The sequence below is a fragment of the Lathyrus oleraceus genome, chromosome 1, assembly GCF_024323335.1.
Source record: "Lathyrus oleraceus cultivar Zhongwan6 chromosome 1, CAAS_Psat_ZW6_1.0, whole genome shotgun sequence".
NCBI lineage: Eukaryota > Viridiplantae > Streptophyta > Magnoliopsida > Fabales > Fabaceae > Lathyrus > Lathyrus oleraceus.
Window position 1 is genome coordinate 96,071,336 of NC_066579.1, and position 19,398 is coordinate 96,090,733.

A 19,398-nucleotide genomic window follows, 5' to 3' on the forward strand; every position below is an offset into this window, starting at 1 on the left:
AAATGCGGTTAACATTGCGACTCTAAGTTGTCCGGCCTTCTATAAAAAAAATTATGAACATCCTTCTCCTTCTTTGAAATAAAAAAACGGTTGTAACCAATCGTGCATTAGTGCATGTTTATGTATATTATATCTTTCTATTTTTCTATTATATATCATCAATATCTTTCTTCAAATTTGTAATTTAACTATGCTAATTGTTTTTTTTGGGGATGGTATGCTTGCCCTTTATTAAGTTTGGAAAATATTATTAATGTCCAATGATTATTATTAGTGGTCATATTCTTGAGGAAGAGAAATAGAGATATATAGAGAGAAATTTGTTTATTTATTAATAAATATTTGTTATTATTATTAAATAAAATCATAGTTCCACAATAAAACACTGTTAAATCAAAATTAAATTAAAGTAAAACTATTTTATATGTTTTTACGCGTGTGCGCATTAAGAAAAATGGACAGACGAGCACATGAGTACCCTTGTGAACACTAGTAGTTATATAAAAGATATTTCTACAAACTTACTCGTCGCATTCCTTCATACTAGTCGATCATATCTATGAATTTTGATTGTTTCATTAGATTTTTTAGGTTTATTTCCTTTTTTAATCTTATTATATGTCTTATTTTTATATTTTGATTCTATTTTTTTATATATAGTTTTGTTATTGTTATATCTAAATTCAGTCTCCATATTTTTGTTATTTTAAAATTAATTAAAAAATACTAATTTTAGATTGAACTATTCAAATAAAAAAATTATAACCACTCAACCTCCACTTAAAAAGTTTATAAGAGGAATGCTTTTTAATAAATCACATCAACTATTTATGAATCTCAACAATATTTATTGCCTCATGACTATTTTATGTAGTGTGTCAGTCATTATTTTTAGAAATAAAGATATTTTTAATAAAAAAAAATTAATTTAATTTGCTGAAAATAAAAAGACTAAATAAGTTTTGATCAAATGTGTATTTTTATTGTCCGACTCCTATTAAAAAAAATTAGTGTTGATTTTCATTAGAAGCCAAATATTCATTTCCTAATTTTTTTAAATGTATTTTATTTTTGTGGGATTTTTTTTAATAATTTGATTTGTTTGTTTTATCATAGTTTGTTGTAGTCCTTACATTTAATATGTGTTAAAGACTAAATGAGAAGTTTGATTTATTTCATGACAAATCCTAACTATTACAGGACCATAGTTGTTGAAAAGTCACACTATCTCATTTTGAAAATGTTATTGTTAAGTACATGAGATCACATAATTTTTGTGAGGTATGATTCTAAATTTGCTCTTAGCTATGCGAGTTATCATCAATGATACATAAAAAAAATATTATTATAAGATCAAAGCAGTGAGCAATGTACTCAAGAACATTTTTAACAACAATGGCTTCCATTCACACTTAAATTGTGATCAACATCCTTCTACTCTTTTCCACTTTTCCACTACATCTCATGCTGCTGATGTCTCTAGTTTCACTATGAGACTAGAGTGTTTTAATGTCAACTATGTTATTTGCAAGTACCACAACACTTTAGCAGGAATATGCTTCTTGCTAAAATTGTCATAGTCATCACCATTGTTGTCCTTCATCTTATAGCGCGATTCACCATATTCTAAATATTGATCCAATTTTTCACACTCTTTCATGTATAATATACAATCATTATATCATGCATGTATTTTGATATACTTCAAATCCATTGGACATAATATCTTTTTGGCCTCATAATTACGATCCGAAAAATTGTTATCTTCTGGTAGCATTAGTTTTAGAAAATCAAATAATTACGTAAAACTTTTAACACGGTAGACAATCGAGTAAAACTTGTGCACCCCTTTTATAAAGGTGAATTCTGATCATTATATAAATTATCATGAATATGAGATTTCCTAAAAGAAGATTCTACAATATCATAGATCATACCTTTCAATCGATCATCCATATCTTCATCAAATTCATATCTTTCTGACGTCATATTTTGATTTTTATCCATTTCACCATGTCACATCCATATTGTAAAGTTTTGAAAAATTCCATCATAACATTGATGATGGAATACTTCTTCCTTTGAATTTTTTATATATTATCGCATACAACACAAAGACAAAGACAAAAAATATATTCATTATTATTGGGAAGATTTTATTCCACACATTCAAGGAATTCAAGAACTCCTAACTCACACACTGGACCTAATATATCAGCTTTCATTCAACTACGATCCATAATAAATTCTGAAATTTATATCAAAAGTTTATATAATCATTTAGCAATATAAAAACATAATAAGTTATAAAACAATATTCATCTTTATATCATTCAATCACAATAATATATGACATTCTCAACAACATAACAATAATCTTCATATCACTCAATCGTAACAGCACAAATGATACACTAATGCTACACATAACATACTAACATTTACACAACATTCTTACATACTAATATGTTGCATACACATATATCAAACAACACTCTCACATATATATAACCTACATTCACACAATATACTAGAGGTTCATACACATACTACATAGGAATATGGTTCAATCACAACAATATAATATTTGTGAAAATCCTCATATCCTTTCTTCCAAATGAACGAATCAGACGGAACTATTGTAGAATTTTAAGCTACTGATAAGGAGCTACTATTTTCCCCCACTCCCTAAACTCAAAGTGAATGGTGATAAAGGTGAAAAAGTAGATAAAGTATTGTAAATTGAAAAAGAGGTTGTAACTAAGAAATACCATTCGTGTATGCTTCCGCTCACTTTCGTCGAAGATGAAGAAATAGATCAAGTAAAACGCGTTCGTGTAAATTGAAGAAAAGTATATTCCAAGTAATGAATGAGAGGTAAGAAGATGGAGTTTGGAAGTTTGTTCATTATCGCTTCCGTTCGTTCTTTGTTATAACACTTGTGTTCTGAAGAAAATAAACTAAATCTAATATGTTTTAATTATAATGAAACACAATTCACCATGGTTGATAACACCAACCATAGTGAAATATATTAATTTTAGGTGACATATAACCACAGTTGATAGATACAACCGTGGTGAAACTATTTTTTTATTTTTTAAATTTAGACATTAATGAACATTCTCTTTGTTGTATAGAAAAAATAGAAAAATGTAAGGCTTAACATATCACAATGATTACTAGTATAGATTGTAGTGATATGTATTTTAATAAAACAAAATAAAAATAAAGGTGACTAGTTAAGAGATATCACTTTAATTGATTGATTAACCAAGATGATAACATATTACGATATGTATATTTTATAGTAGTTTTTGACTCAATATGGTCTTAGGATTTCCTTTGTTCAACACGTGAGGTACCATACACTTGTAATTGCATGATATAGGATTATATGCATGGGTGGGCTGTGTTGATAAAGGAAGAGCCACAATCTTTATATGAGACTTATTTCCATTTTTATTATTTAGTAAAATGATATGAGAGCTGATCATAAATGATTAGATAAAATCATGTATCACTTAGAAACCATTACAATTGGTGTGTGAGTCTCCCTTTCATTTCATCATCTCTTACATTAGTTTCTTATAAAATGGGAGAGATACATTTGACTTTCATTTTCTTCTCCTTCAAAATTTCTCTCGTTTTTCCCTTCTCTCAATATTTTCGTAGTTATATATAAGATATTTCTGCAAGATTATAAAATGTGAGTTTTGACTGTTCCAATGGACTTTTTAGGTCAGTTTTTTATTTCATCCTTTAACCGTATGTATGTCTTCTTTTTATATTTCGATTCTATTTTTTTATGTTGTAATATATAAATTTAGTCTTTGTTATTTTTAATATTTTAATCCCTAGTCTAAAACTCACTTTTTGATCTCTTTATTTCATAATTTTTGAGATTCTTTAGTCTCCTCTATTTTTGGAGAGGTAATAGTGATGTGATATTGATGATTAGGATACAAATTTAATAATAGTATTAATCAATATCTATCATGATGATTAGAATAAAAAATAAAATAATAATATTAATTAATATTTATAATATTTTTTTAATAATAATATAAATATTATAGTTTTAAAAAATTAAATTCTAATAAACTTTAAATTTTAGTTTGTATAGAATAAATAAATTTTACAATTTAAAAATTTTAATTATTTTGAATTTATAAAATATATGTTTTGAGGTAAAAAAAAAAAGAAATTTTAATTGTGTGTGCGCGCGCGTTTGCTTGTGCGTGTGCATGTGCGTCTGTCGATCAAGAATCAGAATTGGTGTTGATTGATGATGTTGAACTTTTGAAGTGGTGGTGAGGCGAGTAAACAAGAGATATCCAAGCTTCAACTGGAAATGTTGGCTCTTCGAGAGAAGACTGATCGTGTAAAGTATCTTCAAGAGGAGGCGAAAGTTCATGAATCTCCTTCCTCTCTTGCTGTCAGGATTTATAAGCTTGAATTCTCTCTAGAAACAAAGAAAAGTCTCGAAAGGATACTACCATTATTGTTGTGGAGATGAAATCCTATCCTGACAAGGCCGTTGTAGCTCTTCAATAGGAGAAGGAATCTCGGGCTATAAATCACGAAGCCTATGAGAGACGGGTGGCTGGATTGAGGAAGGATGTTGATGAGGGACAAGCAGTTGGCTTGTAATAATTTATCTAATATTCTTTCTAGTTTTGTGGTATTCGAATAAGTTTGTGGTTTCTACATTTTCTATGATCGAATTAGATTGTTCCATTAAGTGGGAGTTTGCATTGTTTGTATTATTTTCTTTGGGTCTCTTCTTGAGAGAGAAAATGAAAAGATCTTTAAAGCTCGTTGTCACTTGGCCCTTGGGAGAAAATCGACATAACAGTTGAACCATGTTGTCTCGATAAGTGAGAGTTGGAATAGATGCCAAGCTTCATCGATACATGTCCTAGTTGAAGGGAACTAGTTTAACTATTTAACTTGTCACTACTCGTCCTAGTCGAGGGGAGTTGGTCCAGGTCTTCAGTGTCACTAGGAACCATCCCCAACCAAAGGTGGAGTTATTTTCCTTCTCCCCAGGTTTCATCCTAGTTTGGGGTGGGCATCTCTTGGGCTCCACCACCTACGCTCTTGGAGTGGCTTGTTCCTAAGCAATGGTGCACCAATTGCGCTTTAACCCTGTTCGACCTGTGGGATTTTGTTTCTTGAACATAATATATGCCACATTATCGAGGATTATAATATTGTTTGTGTGTACATCACTTCTTTTCGGAAAAATATTTATTTATTCGAACTTAGAGGAATCTTGAGAAACACTTATCTTATATGTGAAGAAGATTGACATGCCTTTCTAGGAAGCTCGACACTAGGAGGTCTGTGCATGACCTTTGGTCAACTGGTTTTACCTTTGAAAGGATATGAGTCAAAAGACTTGGATGATAGGTCTCACTCTGTAAGCATTCAACGAATCCACTAGATCTATAGAGCTTTTATATCTCCCTTTGTTTCAGGTGGTGTGTAAGAGGTCTATTTTTGTGTTTATCTTTAAATTATATTCAGATCTGTTGAGCTTCCAATGTAAATTGAGTTTCTCAAAATGATACAGTTTTCTACTATGATAAAGGAGGATATTGGATTCGCGGTAGAGGCTCGTTTCTCCAATCAATGTAGATCGAATTCATATCAAACAATTGTCAAGTCTTTGCAATATAACAAACAACATGGCTAACAACACATGTCAATCATGATAAGGGTTATACGCCATGAGCCTTAAGTAATGAGGAATGATGAGACAGAGTTTCTCCTACCCTTGTCTAGAGTGACTTTGTGTATGGGGCGTAGGCCCTAGCTATTCAAAGCATTAATCCTTGTTTATAGAGTTTAGTACGATTTTAATCATGCGGTTGACAAGTATTATTTAAGAAAGCACCAATCGTTCAACACTTCAACAGTGAAACATCATTACACATCTATCCTCCTTCAACATTAAAGCACCATTACTCTCTTCTTGGATTCAATATCAGACTCCCCTCCTGGATGTTCATATGTTTCTTGGGATCATTATCTTGGGGTCACATACCCATTTCTCAATCGTTTGTTTCATGCATTACCTATCAGTTCAGACTATGGCATACTTTGTTGCGGGCCCAAAAGGTGCAGACCTTGGCAACTTCCTTCAGCCCATGAAGTTCAGACTCTAGCTTTATTCTTTTCCTATGAGGTACAGACCTTAGCATCTCGCCCATGTAGTTCAAACTATGGCATCTCGCCCATGTAGTTCAAACTATGGCATCTTTATCCTTTGCCTATAAGGTACAAACCTTGGTATTCATCCCATAGAGTACAGACTCTAGGTTTTTCCCTTGCCCACAAGGTGCAGACCTTGGCACTTCTCTTAGCCTATGGAGTACATACTTTGGCTTTATTATTTGCCTATAAGATACATATCTTGGCATCCTTGCCCCATTGAGTTCAGACTCTGGCCACCCTGATTTTGTCTATATAGTACACACTTTGACATATCATTATGCCTTATAGTTCAGACTTTGGCATTCACTCATCCAGCCCATTGAGTTCAGACTCTGGCTACCTCTTTCATTGCCTTACAGTTCAGACTTAGGCATCATACTTTTTTTCCCTTATGGAATTCAGATCAGTTCCTTTGCCTTGTATAATTCAGGCTATGGCATGCTTATACATTTTACCCATGGAGTCCAGACCTGGCAACCATTATTATGAAGTTCATACTTTGGCATTATATTCTTTTTTCCCTTATTAAGTTTAGTCTGGAAATTTGTTCCTTGCCTTGTATTTAATTCAGACTATGGCATTATTTATCATGCTCTGTGGAGTTCAGACTCTGGTTATATCTCATTCTACCTTGTGGTTGCAAACCCTGGAAATATCCTTTCCTACCCCAGGGAGTCTCAGACTTTGGTAGTATCTTTGGTTCAGACCATGCCTTCATTGATACCTTGTGGTTGATTACCATCATTGGTTAGTGCTACACTCTTGCTTGTTAAGCAATCTATCTTGCCTCTGGGCAATCCTATCAAATATCCCTTTGCTTTCAGCCATAGTAGGTTGAATTATGATTGCTCTAATTTTCTCATTGCACAATGAGAATATGTAGGCACGAGGGTTCAAACCCTCCTCGAGCATACTTATTTATTATTCTTGGCTTAGGGCATTTCTCCATTCATCTCCATGATACATTCATATTCTACCTTCATTCACTCCATGTGATATACTCTTGCTTTGAGCCAAATACATTATCCCTTTGAGCTTCATCTTGTGTCACCTTGTGAACCAATAGCTGTTTGGCTCGTACCCAAACACTTAATTCCCTTTGTTTTCAGCTATACCATATAGTGGCGAATGTTCAGACAATCCACATGTTGGTCAATGCCATTTTTACTCTTGGGTTCATTTTTAATCCTTTTTTGGAGTTCAAATCATATTATCCTTTGTTTAGACCATACGTTTATCACTATTCTTTTCATCTCCCATCATTAGTTCTATGAACTACGGAGCTCTGAATTCCTCATTGCACTATGAGGGTACGTAGGCATGGGGGCCCCAATCCTCACCGAGCATTTTATCTATTTCTTTCTTTTTCCCCTTATTCTTTCGCGAGTAATCTTTAAATATCACACCTATTCGAGCAAGAACAATCAAAACGGTTCCCATGGAGTACCATAGATGTTAGGGGTGCTAATAACTTCCCCTTACATAACCGACTTCCTTACCCAACATATCTCTTTCCCCAGGGTTTTAGAGATGTTTTCCCTTTCCTTCGGGAATAAATAAAGTTTGATGGCGACTCTGTTGTATGTTCGAGTGTGCGATGTATTCGGGTATATTTTTACTAGCTTCAAATACGATAATAATCATTCCCTAAAAACAACCAACAAATCCGTATTTTCTACCATGAACTACAGAGCTCTGATTTTCTTATTTCACTATAAGAATACATAGTCACGAGGTTTCAAATCCTTGGAGAGCACATTGATTAATAAACTTATGTTTTCCCCTTTTACCACTCGTAAGTAATCTTTAGATGATATCATCCATATGCGCAAAAAACAATCAAAATGGTTCCCGTTTAGTACAATATATGTGAGGGATGTTAATACCTTTCCCTTGCATAACTGAATTCCTTACCCTTTTTCTCTTCCCCTTGGTTTTATAGATATTTTCCCTTTCCTTTCTGGAATAAATAAAGTTTGGTAGCAACTCTGTTGTATCTTCGAGCGTGCGATGCGGTCATGTATTTTTCACGGCACGACAGCTAGGTTGCTTCAATATGTGACTCTTAAATGGCCAAATATTTTCTTTAGTGTCAACAAGGTGTGTCAACTCATGGCCTCACCTCTAGAAACTCATTGATCTACAGTCAAAGTCATATGTGTTACTTGAGTGGCACCATCCATCACGGTTTTCTACTTTCATCAGCTCTCTCTTCATGCAAGTTATCTCTTTGTGCCTATAGTGACTCTAATTGGGCGATTTATCCTGTTGATCTTTTTTTCACATTTGGTTCTTGCACTTTTGTTGGTGCGAATACGGTTTTATAGAGTTCTAAGAAACAACCGGCTGAATATTGTGCCTTAGCACACACTACATCTGAATTATAGGGCAGAATATGTTCCCAACTCACTTCGGGTCACAAATACTCTTATCAAGCCACTTGATACCATGGCATTTTAAGGGTTGCACACCAATCTCAAAGTCGTGATTTTTGACCCTCCTTGAACTTATTGGGAGTAATAGAATATATTGTAATATAGTATAGCGATTTCACCATGATATAACATGCATGGAACTCTTGTAAATATGGCATAGTGTAGCATGCATGATAGCCATGTGTATGTGTAGCATTCATCATGTGTATTAACAATAATCAAGCATGCATGAGAAGCTATTTATAGAAGACATGACATTGTAAGAAGGTAACTTCAACATATGAATGAATATGAAATGAAGTTCATAAACAATTTTCCATTATGGATGAATAAGGACGATAAATTGTATCATACAAACATATTATGTAAGTCAACTATGAAAAAAACATTGTTTACATCCAGTTTAGAAAGATAGCATCCATTAGTGAGAGAATGCATAATGTAAGATTGATTTGTTGAGGTTTAATAATCAAACTAAATGTGTTAGTAAAATATGACATACGACGTAAGGGTTGATTAAGTGATTGAAGGTAGCACCAATTGATCACTATTTTTCTGTGAGAGATGATGTGACTACAAACATTTTGACGATCAAGTAAGTAAGAGTTGTGAGTCGAGGTTTTAGGGTTGGAAATTGTGTACTTAAATATGACCCATTAGTTAGGCTTTATATCAAGAGGGTTAGGGGTTTAGGCTTATAACCATATTTGGACGTATTTCTCTCCATAAATAGTTGTTGACATTTCACAAAAGATTTTGATGACACAGTCCTGATTTGTTCACCTAGTTTATTTGATGACTTAATATCTGACTTTGTCACCATAATGGTAAGCAAATGCGAATTTATTCTTGGGTCAGAGTGAAGCTAATGAAGTTTCTAGACCGCTATGACCATTGGATGTGGAAGGAATGTTGATTACAGACAGTGGCAGAGGCAGGGGTACAGAGGAAAGCCATGACCCTCGTTTACTTATTAATTTTAAAAAAAATTATATATTGTAAAAATACTAATATAGCCTTGATTTAAGTGAAAATTCCTTTTTCATCTTTCATTATTCGTTTACGATTCAGTTTTTTTAGGTTACAATAAAAGAGCTTAAGAAAAATAGGTTGCATCCTCTCCTAACTGTAAAAAAGAATTGATCTTGTAGAAATTGCAAAAATCATTGTCGTCGTCGTTGGAAGTTGGAACCCTTACAATCCTCTCTGTTGCAAAAGATATTCTTCTTCCTTTGTGTAGTTTAAGTTTTTAGGGTTTTTATCTTCTTCTTCTTTTTCCATTAAGAGTTTTAAAAGGGGCACTGATTATACATTTTCTAAGTTTGTGGTTGTTAGATTTATGGTTTGGGGATGTTAGATTTCTCCATTGTCTAGATTCTTAGAAGTTAGATTTCTATTCTTCTTTTTTATCTATTAATGTAAGCAGCCCATTAAATTGGAAGTTAAGAAAAGAGAAACCCTCTTTCTTATAGCTTCAAGGTTGAAATGATAGTTTGAGCAATCTCCTTTGCCACTAACTGCAATTTTTATGCATCGTAGAAAACTTCACAACAATGGAGAAATATTATGACCAGTTTGATGAGATTCAGATTAATATTATTTTCATCGTATTGTTTCAAGTGGTTCTAATATATATATTTTTTATATTACTAGCGTCCAGAGGGACACTCTACCCGTCTGTCCGCTTTACTTATTGCGCACACGCGTAAAAATATATATAGTATTTTTTACTTTAATTTAATTTTGATTCAAATTGTGTTTTGTCATGACTTTGATTTTTATTTACTAATGATAACAAATATTTATTAATAAATAAATAAAATTCTCTCTCTATATCTCTATCTCTCTCCCTCTCGAATCTCGAATATGCCCACTAATAATAATCAAGGGCATTACTAATATTTTCAAAACTTAATAAAAGGGATATCATAACATACAAAATATAAAAATAAAATAAAACAATTAGCATAATTAAATTATAAATTTAAAGAAAAATATTGATGGTATATAATAAAGAAATTAAAGGATATAATATACATAAACATGCACCAATGCACGATTAGTGACAACCATTTTTTCTATTTCAAAAAAGGAGAAAGATATTCTTATTAGATATATATTATTCAGCCTCCTAACATTCTTTTTAGTGGGATGACTTTTGTCTCATATTCACTCTCAATATTGTAATATTTGTCTATCATGAATTTATTAGTGCCGCGAAAGAAATAATCCAATGTAACAACAACTATAAAATCAATTTCATAATAAAAAGTAAGAAATTAAAATTAAGAAACATAATCATAAAATATAAAATTAGATACCATGATTATTTCATTGTAGGTGGCTTTTTCATGGTAGGTCATATTGTCTATCATGGCTTTTTCACTCTCATTGTCCTTTCATCATTTGCAACAATGGTAAAAAAAATCATAAAAAAGAAATCAATACAAAAAGAAAATTGAATTATTTGCAACCTATATGTAACCTCATTAAAAATTACACACAAAGCATAAAAAAAAGTTTTTAAAAAATAACATTTGAGTTAAGTATTTTTTGAATGTCTCTCATTTTGTTTCATTTTTCCTCTGCTATTCTATTTTCTTAGATTCTCATGATTTAGTTTCTTATGCAGTTTATGTGTTGGAAAAATTAAGAGTAAAATGACATTCGATAACCGCTCAACTTTTCTCACATACACTTTTCAGTTTTTTATTTTTAAAATTTAAAGCTTTTTTGAAATACATAAAAGTAAAAATTGGTGTGTAAATAAAATCAAACAAAAAAAGTAGTCACTTAAGAGCAATAGTGGAAGAAAAGGTAGTTACTCAAGGGCAATAATGGAAGAAAAAGTAGGTTACTCCAAAAATTAATATTCTCTTTATAGATAGTTATAGATTGTCATCATACTATTACTATATAACTACAACAAGTTACTGAATGAGATTCCATTTAATGATTGAGAATTGAATCTCAATTTTATTAGAAAGAACTTGAAATATTTTAACTACAAATAAATATAAAATTATGACTTGTATACGGAGAAATAAGAGGACCACTACTCTTGGGTAATTTTGCTAATAGATTTATAGAAAAATATGAATTGAATGTAAATTCTTATTTTTGTAGACATGAAATTTATTAGTATAAACTGGATGAATTTTTGCTGATATTATATTATGTTTGTAATTTTCATCAGAAAAGTAAAGATGAATAATAGAAAATATTGATTCTTTTTTCAAGAGGAAAGCGTATGAAATTTAAAGAGAACGGAGAGATGGAGAAATTATAATCATGATATTAGAACATGAAACAATTATTGAGAATTCAATAATTTAAGAACATCATGGCTTTGAAAATTCTTTGGAATGTGATCCTTGAAGCGTCCCCCGATTTGGCAATATCCATCAAACCAAGTGGATGCAATCCAACGAGCTTACCTAAAACGGGATCCATATCAAATTCATTTAGAAAACTATCCTTTGTTCGATAATAAGGATCATCCAAGAAGGTTTCAACAAACTTGGTTTAACATATTTCCATCATGGTTAGAATATTCACCATCTGAAGATGCTGCATATTTCTTATAATGTTAACTTTTTAGCAAAAAATCAAGTGGATGTCCCGAATCACATGTCTTCATTTCTATGGGTTTTAGAAGTTGGAATAAAGTTAGGAATGGAAAGCATTGTTCCTTTCTTAAACACATAGAGAATGATCCTTTCTCACCACACAACAATGTAATGCAAGCTTGTCAAGACTTATTGAATCAAGACGGTCATATTAGACATATAATTCAAGTGCAAAGTTCGAGTCAAAGAATGAATAATCGCTACATCTCAAGACTTAAATTGACATTGTCCATTGATTAACACTTCAAGCTTGTGCTTTTAGGGGTCACGATAAAACTTTTAGCATCTTACAATGATGAAATTTTAAAAGTTATGTTGGAAAATCCTCGATAAAATTGCAGGTATACTTCATATCAAATTCAAAAAGAGCTCTTGCAAATTCTTTCAAGTAGGTTAAAAAAGAATATTCATGAGGAAATTGGTGTTTCCAAATTTTGTATCGATGTGAATGAAACTCATAATGAGTAAAAAAAGGAACAAATGACTCTTGTATTAAGATTTGTTGATAAAGTTGGGTTAACAGAAGAGATTTTTTTTTGATGTGACACATGTTAAAGACACCACATCTTTAACTCTTAAGGAAGCAATATGTGATATACTTTCTTGACATAACCTTGATATTTCTAACATTCGCGACCAAGGATATGATGTTGCTAGCAACATGAGAGGAGAATGGAATGATTTACAAACACTCTTTATGAAGGATTGTTCTTATGCATACTATGTTCTTTGCTCGTCAGTTGCAACTTACGTTGGTTATATCACCAAGAGAGGTCAAATTAATTCATCAATTCTTTGAGAGGCTGATTTTTATTGTCAATGTTCTTCTATGAAGCGCCATGAAGAGTTACAAGCGGACCAATTAGAAGAAATTGCATACTTATTAGAGATTGATGAGATTATAACCTATAAAGGTGCAAATCAAGTTGGTAGTTTGAAACGAGTGAGAGATACTCGTTGGGGATCACATTACAATTCTATTTGTAGCTTGATAAACATGTATGAAGCAACTTGTTCAGTTTTAAAAAAAAATGCAAAAGAAAGAGGAAGTTATGCTACATGTGGGGATATTGATAGTTCTTATAACTATTTGAAGGCATTTGATTTTATATTTATTTTTCATTTGATGAAAGAAATTATGGTGATAACATATATGCTTTATCAAGCCTTACAAAAACAAAATCAAGATGTAGTTAATGTTATGCACTTGGTTTGTTCAATCAAGAAAGGTTTTTTTTCTAGACTTTAGAGAAAATGGTTGGGGTATATTATTTACTAAAGTGAGATTTTTTGTGTGAAAAAAAATGGTACTGAGATTCCTGATCTTAATGATATTCATTCAACAATAAGATTTGGACGATCTCATCTTGAAGAGAATCAAGTCACAATTCAACATTACTTTAAAGTTGAAATCTTTTTCACTACCATTGATAATTAATTACAAGAGTTGATTAGTAGATTTAGTGACCAAACAATGGATTTGTTAACCTTTTCTTGTGTTTTTTCTCCTAAGGATGGATATAAAGCTCTTAACATTGGTACTATTTGGTCTCTAGTTAAAAAATATTATCATATGGATTTTAGTGATCAAGAGAAGAATAATTTGCAATTTCAACTCCAACATTTTTTATTTGTTTCTCGCAAGGAATCAAATTTGAATAATTTATCAACTATTCAAGCACTGTGTTCATGTTTAGTTGCAAGTGGACATGCTAAAATTTACCTTTTTGTTGATAAATTACCCAGCCTTATCATGACTCTTATAGTTTCTACGGCCACAACTGAGAGGTCTTTTTTAATAATGAAAATTATCAAGACTAAGTTTAAAAACAAGATGGATGATGGGTTTCTAGGAGATAACATGCCATTATATATTGAAAGGGAGATTAGTGCAAGCATAAGTTTTGAGTCTATTATTGATTATTTCAAGTCACCCAGAACGCGTAAAGCGTTATTATAATATAGTTTTAAATTATGTAATTTAATTTTTTGATAATCAATTTTATATTTAGGTTTACTTAAATGTTTTTTAAATAAAAAAATTTATTTTTATTTTTATTTATAATTTTTATTTCACATTAACGGTCACCGTAACACTTCGAATTTGACTAAATTATTTAATTGAATTATTTAAATTTATTTTATTTAATTATTTGATGATGGTGTGTATTTAAATATTAAAATATAAAATTTGGAGAAGAATTAGAGTTAGTGGAGAAAATAGAATCGAAATGGGCATGGTGGTAAATAAGAGGATAAGTGAGGCAGAGCCCAATTATATTGGAGACCCGTTCTAATTACAAAAATGGACCTAATTTTTTTTAAACATAATTATAATAATTTTAAAAAATATATCAAAAATATATTTATATATAAATTAAAAATAAATATAATTATAATTATTTTGAGTTTTGATCAATCTTGATTTTTGTATGTATTGAGTTTTTGTCATAACATTTCTTTTGATTATTGAGTTTTTTTAATAACATTTTATTTATTAATATTAATATTTATGAAGAAAAAAAATTGGCCCTCTAATATTTGGGCCCCTATGCTGCAGCACATGCTACACATGCACAGGGTCGGCCCTGAGTGAGGGTATTATTGGAAGTCTCTAATTGAGATAGATTAAGTTAAAGATAAAAAAGCTAGTAAGAGGGTTTATGAGTTTTTACGTAAAATTAGAATTTAGTGAGAAGAGGAAGAGGCAAAGGCTAGGGCATAGGAAGAACTTCATTGAAGAGTTTGTTATTTTTCACCTCCTTTGCTTTCATGTTGTCCACCATGGACATCTTGTAGATACTCAGGAGTAGAGTCTGCTGCTATAAGTGAAAGTTAGATCCTGGAGTTACTTCGTTTAGTTTCATCATTGTTTTAGAAGTCTTGCTCTGATCCTGTAACACTAGGGTTGGGAAAGTTTATTTACTTATTATGTTTTGTTGGAGGTTAGTCGTTTTTATTCGGTTTATGTTGAAGTTGTTAAAGAGTGAAATATGATATATCTTTATTTTGAAAATCATTTATCATGATTTAAATATTAAGACTAAAAGCCTAAATTGCAATGTTCTTATTATTTGAAATAAGATTGACATCGCTGCAATGCTACCCTAAGTGAAAGTGTGTGTGCGATGACAGATGTTGTATGACGTTGATACTTTTCCATGCGTGTTTGTTAATTGTTTGATTTGATAAAGGTTTTGTCGTTGGTGACACCTTAGATTGTTGTGTAAAGCTTAATATATATAAGTATTGAGGTTTAGAGTGTTACAGTCATCCCTTTCTTTTATCAGGCTCCACCAATTATTCTAAGTGGTCTCTTAGGGTTTTACTTATTGGTGGGATGTAATTACAAGTTTGTTGAATATGATTAGATATATTATTATAAAGTTGCTTTAGGTCATTGATGAAGTTAAAATGTGGGAACACACTAATTTTATTTAGAGAATATCATGCATTCTAGATTTGCTCAAATGACATCCTTAAAACATCTCTAAGATTTAATATTGTATCATAATGATGTCCTTACATATGTCCATATATATTCAAATGACATTTGTGAAACGTCTAAGATTTAATATTGTATCAGAATTTTGTCCCTACATATATGCTTGTGATCTCAAGACTTAGAAAGAAGTTGAGCAGTTACCAAATGCCATTTTACTCTTAATTTTTCCAACACATAAACTGCATAAGAAACACATTCATGAGAATCTAAGAAAATAGAATGATAGAGAAAAAATGGAACAAACTAAGAGGCATTTAAAAATACTTAAAACAAATGTTATTTATTTTTAAAACTTTTTTTTATATTTTGTGTGTAATTTTTAATGAGATTACATATGGGTCTTCAAATAATTCAATTTTTTTATTATATATTTTTTTTTGCGATTTTTTTTAATTGTTTCAAATGGTAAAAGGACAATGAGAGTGACTCACAAGGACAATTTGACCTACCATGAAAAAGCCACACATATTGAAATAATCACGTATCTAATTGTATATGTTCTGATTATGTTTCTTAATTTTAATTCCTTACTTCTTATTATGAAATTGATTTTATACTTATTACTACTTTGGGCTTTTTCTTTCATGGGAGTATCGAAATCATGGTAGGCAAATGTTACAATATTGAGAGTGAATGTGAGACAAAAGTAATTGGACTAGAAAGAATGTTAGGGAAGGACGATTTCGATTTTTATATGATCACTGATCAATATGCATAACTTTATTGTTGCATAGATTCATTGTGTAGTTTTTTTTTAAACAAATTTTTTCATTCATTGAGACCAAGAAAAAATATTTATTCTTATTAGATAGAATATTGATACTAATTTTTTATTTTATGCTAATTTATGTTTTGTCAATGTCGGATCTTACTGAGAGAAGGAGAAAAGACAATTAACACTGCGACACTAAGTTGTCTGGCCTTTTATAAAGAATTTTTATGAATATCCTTCTCCTTCTTTAAAATAAATAAAAAATGGTTGTAACCAATCGTGAATTGCTACGTGTTTATGTATATTATATCCTTTCATTTTTCTACTATATACTATTAATATTTTTCTTCAAATTTGTAATTTAATTATGTTAATTGTTTTATTCTATTTTTTTAATTTTGGATGTTATGCTTGCCCTTTATTAAGTTTGGAAAATATTATTGATGTTCCGGATTATTATTAGTGGGCATATTCGAGAGGAAGAGAGATAAAGATATAGATAAAGAAATATTTTTATTTATTACTAAATATTTATTATTATTACTAAAATATTGTTGAAAATAAAAGACTAAATAAGTCTCGATAAAATATGTATTTTTATTGTCTGGCTTCTATTAAATTTGTTTTTTTAGTGTTGATTTTCATTAGGAGCCAAATATTCATTTCCTGTTTTTAATGTATTTTATTTTTGTGTGAGTTTTTTTTTTCCAATTTGATTTGTTTGTTTGGTAGTTTGTTTTATCATGGTTTGTTGTGGTTCTTACATTTAATATGGGTTAAGATTAAATGAAAAGCTTGATTTATTTCATGACAAATCCTAATTATTACATAAACATAGGTGTTGAAAAGTCTCACTATCTCATTTTGGAAATGCAATTTTTATGTACCTGAGATCACATAATTTTTGTGAGTTATGATTCCAAATTTGCTCTCAGCTATATGAGCTATCAACAATGAAGCATAAAAAAATTCTTGTTATAAGATCAAAGCAGCGAGGAATGCACTCAAGAACATTTTTAACAATAATGGCTTTCATTCACACTCACATTGTGATCACCATCCTTCTACTATTTTCCACTTTTCCATTACATCTCATGCTGAATGCCTCTAGTCTCACTATAAGACTAGAGTGTCTTAATATCAATTATATTATTTGCAAGCACTATAACCCTTTAGCAGGAAGATGCTTCTTGCTAAAATCGTCATAGTCATCCTCACTGTTGTCCTTCATCTTGTAGCACGACTCACCATATTCTAGATATTGATTCAATTTTTCATACTCTTTCATGTATAATATGCAATCATTATAAAATGCATGTATTTTTCTATACTCCAAACTCATTGGATATAATATCTTCTTGGTCTCATAACAACGATCCGACAACTTGTTATCTTCTGGTAGCATTTATTTTAGCAATTCAAGCAATTTCGTAAAACTTTTATCACTCCACACACTTTTTGTATTTAGATTAAACACTTTTAACACCTCGGACAATCGTGTAAAACTTGTGCACCCCTTGTATCAAGGTGCATCTTTATCACTATATAAAGTATCATAAATATGATATTTCCTAAAAGAATATTCTACAATATCACAGATCATATCTTTTAATCGATCATACATATCCTCATCAACTTCATTTCTTTTTGACATTGCATTTTGATTTTTATCCACTTCACCGTGTCACATCCATATTGTATAGTTTTGACAAATTCCATCACAATATTGGTGATGGAATATTTCTTCCTTTGGACATTTTTTGATATCATCGCATACAACACAGATACAATAGAACAGTCCATTATTGTTGGGAATATTTTATTCACACATTCAAGAAATTCAATAACTCATTTCTCACACAATGGACCTAATATATCAACTTTCACTCAACTACAATCCATAATAAATTCTGAAATTTATATCAAAATCTTATATAATCATTTAACAATATAACAACATAATAAGTTATAAAAAAATCTTCATCCTTATATCATTCAATCACAACAATATATAACATTTCCAACAACATAAAAACAATCTTAATATCACTCAATCACAATAACACAAATGGTACACTAATATTACACATAACATACTAACATTTACACAGCATTTTCACATACTAATATGTTGCATACACATATATACAACAACATTCTCACATATATACAACCTACATTCACAAAATATACTAGAGGTTCATACACACACTACACAGGGATATGGTTCAATCACAATAATATAACATTTGTGAAAATCCTCATTTCCTTTCTTGTGGGTGAACGAATCAGACTGAACCACTGTAGAATTTGAAGTTGCTGGCAAGGAGCTACTATTTTCCTCCAATCCCTAAAACTCAACGTGAATGGTGATAAAAGTGAAGAAATAGATAAAGTATTGTAAATTAAAGAGAGGTTGTGACCAAGAAACACCATTCATGTATGCTTGTGCCCGCTTTCGTCGAAGATGAAGAAATAGATCAAGTAAAACGCATTCGTGTAAATTGAAGAAGAGGATATTCCAAGTAATGAATGAGACGTAAGAATATGAAGTTTGGAAGTTTGTTTCGCTATCACTTTCGTTTGTTTTTCGCTAGGGCATCTGTGTTCAAAAAGAAATAAACTAAATCTGATATGTTTTAATTATAATGAAACACATTTCATCACGGTTGATAACACTAACCATAGTGAAATATATTAATTTTAGGTGACATATAACCACAGTTGACAGATACAACCGTGGTGAAACTATTTTTATTTTTTATCTAAATTTAGACATTATGAACACGGTCTTTGTTGTATATAAAAAATAGAAAAATATTGGTGTTAGGATTTGAAACATGTAAGATTTAACATATCACCATGATTACTAGTATGGACTGTATTGATATATCT

The 19,398-nt window shown here is 30.7% G+C and overlaps 1 pseudogene; it reads left to right on the plus strand.

Annotated features, from left to right (window-relative positions):
- The window catches only part of LOC127093447 (uncharacterized), a 28,702-nt pseudogene extending 14,456 nt beyond the window's left edge, over positions 1–14,246 (plus strand).
- Positions 14,247–19,398: the final 5,152 nt, after the last annotated feature.